General features: G+C 41.6%; 1 protein-coding gene across 1 annotated transcript in view; it reads right to left on the bottom strand.

Moving 5' to 3' along the window:
• TSPAN9 (tetraspanin 9) overlaps nt 1-12,988 on the bottom strand; it is a 207,195-nt gene that overhangs the window by 152,111 nt on the left and 42,096 nt on the right. The window contains exon 2 of the mRNA XM_060246172.1: nt 5,170-5,256. The gene's annotated coding sequence lies outside the window, so the exon portion shown is untranslated. The remainder of the gene's footprint in view (nt 1-5,169; nt 5,257-12,988) is intronic.

Genomic DNA, 12,988 nt, shown 5'->3' with positions numbered 1-12,988 from the left:
GTCTGTGCTGCCTGTACCCCGCAGGGCCCCAACCGAAACCGCTTCATGTGCATTGTACTTTGCCCTGTTGTAAAAGGGTATCAATCATTACCTGAGCCAACGCCTGGCTTACAAGGATATAAAATAAAGCACTGCTCCTGGCCCGACAGAGCAGCTTTTTACCCCACGGTCGTCTAGTCTGATTTCTTGACTCCCACAGTATCTTGACTCCCACGGCTCCTTGACTCCTACATTAATAAATATTTTATTTTATATAATTTATTTTACAATAGTTTATTTTAGAATAATTTATTAAAATTATATATATTTATATATTATTATGCATTGTTTTAGCTTTTAAAAAAACTCTGCCTTGGGCTATTTTAGTCCAGCATTTTAATTATTTTATATTTCTATAAACTATCAATCATCTTTTATTCTTCATGGTGTTTAGAGGGGGAGTCGTGGCTCAAGAGAGGGTAGAAGAGCCAACTCCCCCCCCCCCTTCCAAGTTGGTTCTGCAGAAGCAAAGGCAACTGCTGGGATGCTCTCTTCTGTTCCTCCTCCTGCTTCCAGCATTGCAAATGATGCTCCCCCCCCCCTTGGTCTCCCCCCTTCACCATCTGAGGAAGTTCAAGGGGATTCGGTGGGTTCAAAGAGGCCCACTGAACTAGCTGACGAGAGTCTCCAAGATTTGGAAGACTCCTGTGATATTCCTCTTTAAAAAACCCAAACTCTGCGTGTGAGCCTTAAAGCCCCAGTTCTACCTCTTCTGATCTGAAATGCTCCTGGCTGCCCGTAAAAGGCATGATTGTGGTTAGGCTTTCCTTAGACAGAACAGCCAAGAGAGGCCTTCGCTCCATATCAGACCTGCTTTGAAAAGGGCAGCACCCATCGCTTATGTTTCGGGAAGATACACAGATGGCATCTTCGCTTCCAGCGGGGTTATTTTTACTTGCGTGCAGGAGAGGGCTCACAAGGGCTTCGCAGGCGTCATGCCCCACAGAAAGGAGGCCTGGAGCTCCCAGACAAGATTAACAGCACCAGTGAGAGGAAGCCTTGAGTCCCACCCCCACCCCGCTCTCTCCAGTGGAGATTTGGAAAGACTGGTCATAGTTTTGATTTGGAAAGTGTCTGGACATAACGTGATGATTGCTGCCACTACTACTACTACAGTAATAGTACAATTACCTCAGCTCACACTGAGTAAAAATAGCTTGTGTAAAAAAAATGAGTGCCAAGTGAAGAAACCAGGCAACAAAGCAGTTGAACAGAGCTGAGCACCCCCCCACACACCCCTGCAAAAGCTGAGCTCCAGAAAGAAAGGGCTTGATCCAGCTGCTCACGCGCAGAGCCAGGGTTCTCGAGACAGCCAAGCGGAGGCTGGCCGGGGGAGGGGGGATGCTGGGCTGAAAGGCCAAGTCCAGGATCTTCTTCCTGGAAGGTTTCTTCGCCCCTCCTCAGAGCCAGGTGAGGCATCAGTCCGGGAACCTGAGTAGCATTTTCTCCACACAGAAAAGGGGGAGCCCAGAATGAGCCATTTACAGGGAAGCTGTGGCAGGAAAGCATGAAATTCCCCCCCACACACACACACACATACGCACTTCAGTTCAGTTCAGACCTTCATTGGCATAAACACACACACACTTCCTATGTAGGGCTGATAAGTGCCTAGTTTTGAACTGCACAGTTCAGTAGTTGCCCCTTCTGTCCTAAATAGAGAAAACCCTGGATATTTACATGTAAATCTGGGTAACAACAATGAGAAGCAGGTCTCGTGGACAGGGGATATGCTTCTGGGCAGCAGGATATGTGTGAACCTCACCTGAGCTACAGGTGGACTGTAAGCTAAATAGGAGCAGTCAGCGTGGCAGAGCAGCAAAACAGACTAATGTGGTCTTAGGGTACATCAATGGAAGCATCACATCCAAATCACAAGAGGTCATAGTCCTGCTGAACACTGCACTGGTCAGGCCACACCTGGAGGAATACCACCAGCAGTTCTGGAGGCCTCACTTCAAGAAGGATGTGGACAGAACGCAGCAGATGCAGAAGAGAGTGATGAGGATGATCAGGGCCTGGAGACCAAGAAGTCCTTCAAGGAGGAAAGGCTGAGGGACTTGGGAGTGTTTCCTTTGGAGAAGAGGAGGTTGAGGGAGGACAGGATTGCTCTCTTGAAGAGCTGTCCCTAGAGGAGGGCTGGGAGTTGTTCCTGCTGGCAGCAGAGGAGAGGACTGGCAACAAGGGGTTTAAATTAAGGGCAGAAAGCGCCTGGCTGGCTATTAGGAAAAACCTGTTTTGCAGGGTTAGTTGTCCAGCAGTGGAATGGGCTTCCTAGGGAGGTGGGGTGGGGAGCTCCAGCTGGACAAACCCTTTTGGGGAGGCTCTAGGCTGATCCTGCCTTGAGCAGGGAGTGGACTGGATGGCCTCTATGGCAAACACATAAGACAACCCCAACATAAAAAGGTAAAGGCAGTCCCCCTGTGCAAGCTCCGGGTTGCTACCGACCCATGGGGTGATGTCACATCAGGATGTTTTCCTGGCAGACTTTTTACAGGTTGGTTTGCCATTGCCTTCCCCAATCCCAAAATAGCATAATACTATTCTATACTGTTTTTCTGCCTCTTCTCATCTGCCACTGTAAACATGCAAAAGGACAGCTAAAAACAAGGAAAGACACCAAGGGCTCAGGAAGAAAAGGTGAGGGGATACAGGAGGACAGGAAGGAGTGGATGGGATTAGGCCCTGCCTCTTGCAGCTTCCCCTCCCTCGCTCTTTCCCAGTCAATCCAGAAAAAAAAATCTGCTTGCAGCTTTTCCTTTTGTCTCAGTCAGATATTTTACTTTTAAAATGAAGATGAAGAATTCAGAGAGAAGAGCATAAGAGAAGCCATGTTGGATCAGGCCAGTGGCCCATCCAGTCCAATACTCTGTGTCACACAGTGCCCAAAAAAACCAGATGCCATCAGGAGATCCATCAGTGGGGCCAGAACACTAGAAGCCCTCCCACTGTTGCCCTTCCCCCCAAGCACCAAGAATACAGAGCATCACTGCCCCAGACATAAGAGAAGCCATGTTGGATCACGTCAGTGGTCCATCCAGTCCTACACTCTGTGTCACACGGTGGCCAAAAAACCCAGGCGCCATCAGGAGGTCCATCAGTGGGGCCAGGACACCAGAAGCGCCCCCCCAAGCACCTAGAATGCAGAGCATCCTTGCCCCAGACAGAGAGTTCCAACGATAAGGAGCTGCTGTGAACTATTTCTGGAGGGGCCCTGCTTCCACAGCCGGGCCTGCAGCTATGAGGGACAGAAGCACTTTCAACACCCCCCACCCCGCCTTGGGAGAGGACTCCCACAAGTTGGCCTTGGTAGCTAAAAAGCCCTCCTTTTGAAATACCAATGAAAACAAACCACTTAACTTTTGGACAAATGTAACTTCTACACTCAGAAGTTCACAACAGACTTTGTGATCCAAGGATTCTGTTGCAAGAGCATTTCTAGCTAAAAGACAAGAGCCCATTTTTAGAAGCGACTGTGCCATGAAATCCATCGTTGCAGCTTATTTTGAACTTCTCTGGCATTACTAAGTCCCCAAAGGCTTCCCCTGCATTCCTTCTCCCGTTTTCTTGAGACTTCCAATGTTCATTCAGAGGAGAAGATTCATAGTTGATTTATTAAACAATTAAAGGTTAAGAACAATTCCCAGAATCTTGCAAAAGGGCTGCACGAGTGGAATCTAAGGATGAATCGAAACAATGGTGGAATCCAGACAATGCCAACTGTCCCTTTCACAATGCCTCTCACATCCTTCCCTTAGTAAGAGATGACTCAGATATCTGTCACCCTACTCAGCACAAAGCTGCCCAATGGAGAATCTCAGCCAAACCAGGGCTGGGATGCCAGTCCACGAAATCTTGCTTGAGAGGGGTCAAAGGTTTTGTGTGGGCCCCTCCCTTCAGGCGGGGAAACTACAGCTGAGTACAGAGACCCCTTCCCCTGGACAGTTTTGGAGGGCGACCTCTACCACACTGCTGAGCTCCCCCCCGCCACTCCTCAAACTCCACCATCCACAGGGTCCACCCCAAATCTTGAGGAATTTTCCAAACTGGAGTGGGCAACCTGAGTGGCTAACCCTTGAACCTGCACCATGCAGCCTGTTGCCAGAGCTTCTGGCTCTTGTAGGAACTGGGACACAAACGCACATCTCTCCTTACCCACAGTATTCAGGAGAAACTGCACGCGTGCACAAACACCCCCCCCCCAAACCCCCGTCTCTCCAGAGAGTGGATAAGTGACCCCCTCCCTCCCCAGTGAAGCCAGAGGCTCCAGCTGCCCCTGCTGGCAATGTGGTGGGAGTGCAGGCATTTCCAAGCAGGGACAGGGAAGTGGGGGGGAGGGGGGACCACACCCCAGATGTTGTCAAAGCAATCCTGTTCATCCAGTTTCCACTGGAAACTGGGGAATACTATAGTTAGTATCATAAGCATAGTTCTTTCTCATCCTGGGTGCTGCTCTGATAAATTGATGTTGTCTCTCCTTTCCCACCCCCACCCCCACCCCCCATGTTGTTTTTCCCAGTCTAACTCAGCCCCTCCTTCCCACCAGTGGACCGGCAGGGGGAGGGAGGGAGAAATGGGAAAGTTGGCAGCAGCAGTGGACATCCCCCTGTCTTTGCTCTCCTCTCTGCACCCAGGCCCTCAAGGCCTGCCCAGAGACACCTGCCGGAGAAGCTCTGGCCCTTCAGGTCTTTGCCTAGATCTGGGCAGAAGATCAGCTGGTGGAGAGAGAGAGAGAGGAAGAAACAAAACCTGCTGGGCCTTCAGGAACGCCCCCCCACCCCACTTCCGTGTTGGCACTCTGCTTCTTCCTCTGTGTCTTGTTAGCAACTCTGTGTCCCTACCAGGGAGAACAGCAGAAGACAGATGGACTTGATGGATTATAATAAATAGATGCGCAGCAGAAGGAATCCGGAAACCAGTCCCAGGGGAGGAGATACTGGAGCACTGCTCTGGCAATCAGCTCCGCACAGCTGCTTTACAATAAAAACAAAAATAAAGTCCCACTTTTTCTTATTCTCTCCTCTTTTTATTACATTGCTTAGACTTTTTAAATGATAAAAACAACACAACATCTTAAGAGGCTCACCCATCAGACAACCAGGACAAAAGTAGCAACGAAGGAATTCTTACTTTGGGCCGTCGCTGTGGCTCTTTCAAAGCTGTTTTCTTCCCAGGTGAGGAATCCACGTCATCCGCTGAAACCTCACTTGTTCTGGCCTGGAAACCAAAGAACATAAACCCAGTTTTGGTTTTTAAGGGGGAAAAATCCAAATGCCCACAATGCAGCAAAATAAAAGGAATCCCTTGAAGTGGGTTCTAGAAGAACGACGGCTTAATCCTTCTACCTGGCCTAATGACGGAGCCCACGGCCTCACCCAGCATGGGGGCCTCCACATGCATCTCCGCTGCCCAGACCACCCCCCAGATGGTCAGAGGGCTCCACAGCCAGTTCTCTTCCAATCCCCCACCCAGTCCAGCCAGGGGGAAAATTCACAGAACAGGCCGTTCGGGAGGCAGCCATGCTGGTCGGTAGCCAAAGTGGTGGATTCAAATCTGACCCAGGGAGCTCTGACTCTCAAGAAGACCTTCTACCCAAAAATCTCACTGGTCTCTTAGGTGCTCCTGGACTTCAATTCAGCTGCTTGCAGAGAAGCCATTCTTGTCCCCCGCCAGCTGCTGCCCCCTCCCCATCCCCCCTGCTTCTCTGTCTCTCATTAGAACCTCTGGCAACTGCCAGAAAGACTCACAACATCTTGGAGGCTCAGAAATAAACAGTAAAGTACACACAGCTAACATGTTCACAGATTATGTGGCAGTGTTGGCTGTAAACCCTAAATAAAGGGTTAACAATCATTAATGCAACATATAAAGAACGCAAAGGGAATAATTTCTAAAATATATTCTCATTTAGTCAAAATAGATACATCAAGCAGTCTGAAAATAACATGAGGAAATAATATTGGGACAAAAACAGAACAAAATGTATGGAACAAGTTATTTCCTTGTCCGAGCCGAACGAGGAAAACTGTATCGATAGTCCTTAGGGAACTCCTTGACTTCCTGGGTTGGATCATGGAGAATTGAGCTGCTTCTCAAAAGGGGAGCGGACCAGAGCTTTTGTTCTGGGTAGAGAAGGCGATTCTAATGCCTGCTGCCTACTTTTCGCAGTGAGGGAAAAGGCCAAGACATGCATGGAATATTCTGAGGGGATTTACTTTGGCTGACGAGGAGTCCCAGCGGGGGTTCCTTTTAGGCTTTGAAGAGTCTCCATCGAGGAATTGCATTCCAGCATCTACAGAGGGTCTCCGTTGTCATTAAATTGACTTAAATTCATCAAGATTCAAGCTTTCTTGGAACTATTTAAATTTCTAAATATTAATCTTTGACGAGGACTGTGTTAAGAAGGTTAAATTTGGCTGCAAGGTAAGGAGAGCTTTATCTTTCATTCCGGGATTAAAATCAACTTTATTTGAGATAAAGATTGAAATTTGGACTTAGCTACAATGCTCTAAAGTTATAAACAAGAGAAGGGGGCAATTTTGAGACTTTTTGGAGACTTAGAAGCAAAGTTAAAGGCAAAAAAACAACTTATGTTTGGAATACTTGCGGTTTCTGCAAAAAAACCCCATTGTCACTGAGTTGCTGAGCTGGAAGACTGCGCAGGAAGTGACGCATAAATTGTATCGCGAGATCTTTCAACCATTGAAAATGGGACTTTGTGGCAAGAAAAGCAGGAAGAGGCCATTGAAAGAAGGGAATTTAAAGACCTCCTGGCCTTCTCTAGGACTTGAAAATCATAGAAAAATTGCAGCAGCCATTAAAAGAAGGTCAAAATAATTTAAAATTTTAAAGGAAAAAAAACGGAACTTTAAAAATTACTGGTGCCGGTAGATTTCATCATCGCAGAGTGAAACATACTGAAATATGAGAGGTATTAATTTTGGTGGCCTTTTGGAGAAAAAGAAAATTTTAAAAGGGCTAGAAAAATCATGGGCGCCATTTTGTCTATTTTTAAATCTTACAAAGTACATGTGGTTGAAAATAAGGTGAAAGATCAAGATTCCATGATTAATAAATTGCAGGAGAAAGCAGCACTGCAAAATTGCAAGTTAATGGAAAACCAGATTCGTTTGAGAGGAGTGCCTGAAGATGAAGAATCTGATTTAAGGACATATATAATAAAAATCATTGCTGAGTTTTTAGAAATAGACTCTGATGAATCCAGCTATTTGTTAGAGAGTTAATTCCTTGTATGCCAAGAAAAATAAATTACCAAGAGATGTGATAGTCAAATTCATTACAAGAGATATGGTGGGAAAGATCTTAAAGAGCAATTTGAAAAAACACTGGAAATTGAGGGAAACTGAGAGTAAGAATCATGAAACAGTTGCCAAGAAAAGTTATAAATGACAGATTATACAAAAGGTTAACAGATAAATTCAGGATATGGACGTAAGATACAGATGGATACTGCCAGAAGGTCTAAGTTTTGAACATGGAGGAAAAAGGATTACTATTACAAACGTACTGGAACTGCGGAAGTTTTTTGAAGAAAATAGGGGATTTGGGGATACAGAATAAAAAGAAGAATCATTATGGATTACAAATTAATATCTTGCACTGTAAATAGACTAAATTCACCACAAAAAAAGAAGGGCTACATTTTAATGGATCAAAAATCAAAAATGTAATATAATTTGTCTACAAGAAGTACATACTGAACAATTGGATTACACATTTTTATGGAATAAACAATTGGGGAAAGAATTTTTTTCCTTGGCTAAGGAGAAAAAAAGGGGTGTGATTTTTTGTTTAAAAAGAATTAGATCCAAAATTGATTTTTAAGGACAGTGATGGCAGATATCTGGCTGTGGAAGTGACGATGAATGATAAAAAGACGTTGTTGTTGGGATTGTATGCCCCAAATGGGGCAAAAGACTCTTTTTTTAAAGATATCATGCAAAAATTAGACCAAGTGATCTATGATCAAATAATGATAATGGGAGACTTCAATGGAACAATTATAAATGATTTGGACAGATCAGGAAGAAGAAGTAAGGAGGGGAAATTACCAAAGTCATTTTTTGATTTAGTGAAGCAAGAAAATCTGGAAGATACATGGAGAAAATTTAATCCCAAGGTGCATGACTATACTTTTTTTTCAGCAAGGCATAACTCTTTCTCAATAATTGTTATGTTATGGACTACAAAAGATCTTGGACTTATGATGAAAAAAATAGAGATTCTTCCTAAAGTTGGGGCTGATCACAACCCACTGATGTGGTCGGCAAAAAGTGTGAAAAAGACTAGGAGATGGAGAATAAATGAAGATTTGCTACAGAAAACAGAGACAGTGGTGTCTATAGAAAAAGAAACTAAAGCTTTCTTTCAATTAAATGAAAATGAGGACATTCATTTTCTAACTGTGTGGGATGTGAATAAAGCTGTAATTAGAGGTTTTTAATTACAATGAATAAGAAAGACAAAAGAGATCAAGAGAAACAATTGTTGGATATTCAAAAAGAGATTGGAAAAAAAGTAAAGGAACTAAAAAAAAGACCGGGGGGGGGAAAGAAAATAATAAGGGAAATTACAATATTGCAGAATCAACTGAGACATTTGTTAAATAAAGAGGTAGAATGGAACCTTAAGAGATTACAACAGAAATCCTTTGAAGGAGCAAATTAACCTGGAAAATACCTGGCTTGGCAAATGAAAAAAAAAGGGAAAAGTAAATTTGTTACTAAAATTGTATTGGAAGGTAAAGAAATAGCTGACCAAGCAGGAATTAAAAGGGAATTTTTTAAATACTATGCTAAGTTATTTCAAGGTCAAAAGGTGGATAAAAATAAAATAGATGCATATTTACAGAAAATTCAAGTAAGCCCGTTAACAGAAAATATGGAAAAAGTCTTAAATGAACCAATTGAAAAAATTGAAGTTGAAACAGCAATAAATTCAATGAAATTGGGAAAGGCACCAGGTCCAGATGGTTTTACAGCAAAATTTTATAAAGTCCTAGTAGAAGTGTTAGTACCAAAACTTCAAAAATTGATGAATACTATAAGGATTGATGGGAAAATACCAAATACATGGAAGGAAGCAATAATTTCGTTGATACCAAAAGAAGATAGAGACACCACAAATGTAAAAAATTATAGACCAATTTCATTACTTAACAACGATTACAAAATATATGCTAGGATACTAGCAGAACGACTCAAACAGCATTTGAACAATTTTATCAAAGAGGAACAAGCAGGATTTCTCCCCAGGAGACAAATAAGAGACAATATCAGAACTGCTATAGACATTGTTGAATATTATGAGAAGCATCCTGAAAAAGAAGTGGCATTATTCTTTGCAGATGCAGAGAAGGCCTTTGACAATGTGAATTGGGACTTTATGTTTGCAGTGATTGAGAAATTAAGACTTGGAGAAGCTTTTATAAGAATGGTTAAGGCGATATATACTGAGCAACAAGCAAGACTCTGTTTAAATGCAGATTTGATAGAGAAAATAATAATTAGCGAAGGTACAAGGCAAGGTTGCCCTCTATCTCCATTGATATTCATAATGATGCTAGAGATATTGCTTATGCAAATACAAGAAGATAAAGGAATAGAGGGGCTGAAACTGAAGGGTTTTTCTTATAAATACAGAGCGTTTGCTGATGATGTAATGTTTATTAATGAAAATCCCCTATCTGTGACACCATTACTGTTTCATAAAATTCAAGATTGTGAATCTTCTATATAAAAGAAAAATTGAATAAAAATATGACAGTCGACAGGAAGAACTGCAGAGAGTAACAGAGTGTGAAATTGCTTCAAAAGTAAGATATCTAGGTGTGGAAATTACTATGAAAAATATAGATTTGTATAAAAATAACTATGAAAAGCTTTGGCGGAAAATTGATGAAGATCTGATAAAATGGAATAAACTGAACCTGTCTATGTTAGGCAGAATTGCTGCAATCAAAATGAATGTTCTACCAAGAGTTATGTTTCTTTTTCAAACAATTCCAATTGTGAAGGACATTAAACAACTTAGTAAATGGCAATGAAAAGTTTCAGAATTTGTATGGGCTGCTAAGAAACCAAGAATTAAAATGAAAATTTTAACTGATGCAAAAGAAAGAGGAGGCTTCCAACTGCCGGATTTGAAATGTATCATGATGTAGTTTGTTTGGTATGGATTAAAGAATGGATGACATTACTAAATAAGAAGCTGTTGGAGTTAGAAGGTCATGGAAATATTTTTGGTTGGCATGCATATATGTTTTATGGGGAAAAATAAGATGGATGGCTTTTTCTCGCATCATTATATAAGAAGAAACTTGCTAAGCACTTGGGTAAAATATAAAAAATATGGTGATTAGAGAAAGCCACTATGGATTGTGCCAACGGAAGTATTAAAATTATCTTCAGAAACTGATGAAGGGATGAGTTAATGTACAATCAACTATTACAAATACATGGAGGAAAGGTGGAATTAAAATCAGCTGAAGAATTGCAATATAAATATAATTGGTTTCAACTACCAGAAATTAAGAGCTTGGTGGAACAGGACATTAAAAATGAAGGTATAAGACAGGAGGAAACAGAATTGGAAAAAAAATGCTGTTGGGTGATAATGAAAAGTTGATTTCAAGGATTTATAAATTACTATTGAAGTGGTCAACAGAAGATGAAGTAGTTAAATCTCAAATGATAAAATGGGCAATTAATTTTAACAAAGAAATACAAATGGAATCTTGGGAGTATTTATGGAAGAACTCTATGAAGATTTCGACATGTTATAATATTAAAGAAAACTGTTTTAAAATGCTGTATAGATGGTACATGGCACCTAAGAAACTGGCAAAAATGAACAATCAGGTGTCAGACAGATGTTGGAAATGTAAAAAACATGAAGGATCTTTCTACCATATGTGGTGGACTTGTTAAAAGGCAAAACAATTTTGGCAAATGATTCAGAAAGAAATGACAAAAATTTTAGGTTATGACATCAAGAGGTCTCCAGACTCTTTTTTGTTGGGATTACAAATGGAAAGCTTTCCAAAACAAGATGTGGTGTGGTATCTGCTTTCAGCTGCAAGGACATTGTATGTGCACTTGTGGAAGCAAGATAAAATACCAGAAAAATGGGACTGAATTTTAAAAGTTATGTCATGGAGTGAAATGAACAAACTTACAAGAATCTTAAAAGACTATGATTTGGAGAAGTTTAGGAAGGAATGGGAGAAATTTCAAAAATATGTTGAAAAGCAATGGAAAGTAAAGGGACATTTAGTGATTTTTGATAATAGATGAATGGAGTGGAACAATGGACTAAAGTTTACAAAGGGGAAATTTTTTCCTTTGAAAAATGAAGATGAACTTAAAGAGTTAACTTTTCTTATTTTATGTTTTTATTTCTTTCGTATTGATATAAGGTTCTAAAATGGAGATTCTTGATGTGTTAAATTACCTTGTTTCATTTTTTTTATAATTATAAGCAAACACCAGCGAGGGTCAAGAAAAAGGGAGGGAGGAGAAGGGGAAAAAGCAATGTATTGTTTTTATTTTTTATTATTTTTTAAAAAAAATTCTGATAGATTTCTATAACAATATATTGCAAATCAATAAAATTGTTTTAAACAGAAAATAGTCCTTAGGGAACTCCTTGAAATGGTCACATCGATGGCAAATTACTCCAGTATGTCTTGCAAGAATAAGTAATACAAATGCTAAAAATTTTGGGGAGAAACTGTCATCAGCAGGGCAAGGAGACTGTGACCCCCTGTGGTGGTCCTGCCCTATAGTGTCACAGTTTCGAGGGACTCCTCAAATGATTTCTGCCACACCAGCCCTGGGGCTCTGTTAACAGCCAGGGAGGAACAACAAGAAAAAGTGACCTCTAAAGAATTAATAATGTTTATGTTCATGGCAGCCCGTAGGATAATAGCAAAAAGCTGGAAATGTGCAGAAATTTTAACATTCCATTTTTGGTATCTTGAGCTATGGCAGAAAAATTGGCATATCAACTTACAGTAATCAAAGGTAAAGCCAAAATGCCAGACATTTTCAAAATGTGATCAAAGATCAACAGATCAAAGAGACACTCAACATTTATTCAAGCCCTTCCTCATATTATAGGGAAAAATTTAGGTATGAAGTATATAAATAATTACTAGTGAAATAACAGTCCTTAAGGCCATCAATATTTTCTCTCTCTCTTAGCTATACCTGCAAGATAAATTTCTAAAATGTGCTGAATATTAAGCACTTTTTTTTTGCAAGCCCAGCAGAACCAGTGCAATGTACAGAGTGCCCACCAGAACCCAGTGCCCTTGTGGCAATGCCAGCTCAAACGGACTGATATGTAGCATGGAATCACCCTCCAAGCAAAGGGTTGCAAGCCCAGCAGAAGCAGTGCCCAGCAGTACAGAGTGCCCACCAGAACCCAATGCACCAGAAGATGCCAGACGGAGCAACCTTAAATGCCAGCTTTGCTAGCGGCAGCTTACATTGTTGTAGCTTTAATGCTGTACAATTGGTCACTCATACTTTTGGAGAAGTAAAATGGAAAGAGTACTTTCCAGAGAGAAAGCAGCGAATAAGACAGGTTTCCTTACTGATCAGCGACAATATCATTATTAAGCCGGGTTCCACAGCAACTTCACCAACAACTACCAATCACTGATGATGCCCCCCCCTTCTTCCACAAGCTTAGCATGGAGGGAGGCGGTCTGCAAATGGCAATGGCCCCATGCCTCCATAAAGTCACCCCACCCCGCTAAGTCAAAAACCAGGACCCAAGTTCTGCAGTTGTATACTGGGACCCAAATACCCCTGAATATCAGCATATTTGCCCCTCTCAAAATCTAAAACTGAAAAAAACAACCAGTATTTTTTAAACATAGACATTCCTAATAATGAGTCCTGTTTAGCAGTTGCAACAGGTA

This window comes from Heteronotia binoei, chromosome 9 (assembly GCF_032191835.1).
Source record: "Heteronotia binoei isolate CCM8104 ecotype False Entrance Well chromosome 9, APGP_CSIRO_Hbin_v1, whole genome shotgun sequence".
In the NCBI taxonomy this organism is placed as follows: Eukaryota; Metazoa; Chordata; class Lepidosauria; order Squamata; family Gekkonidae; genus Heteronotia; species Heteronotia binoei.
Note: the sequence above shows the minus strand (reverse complement) of the source record. Positions and strands in the feature narration are given on the sequence as shown.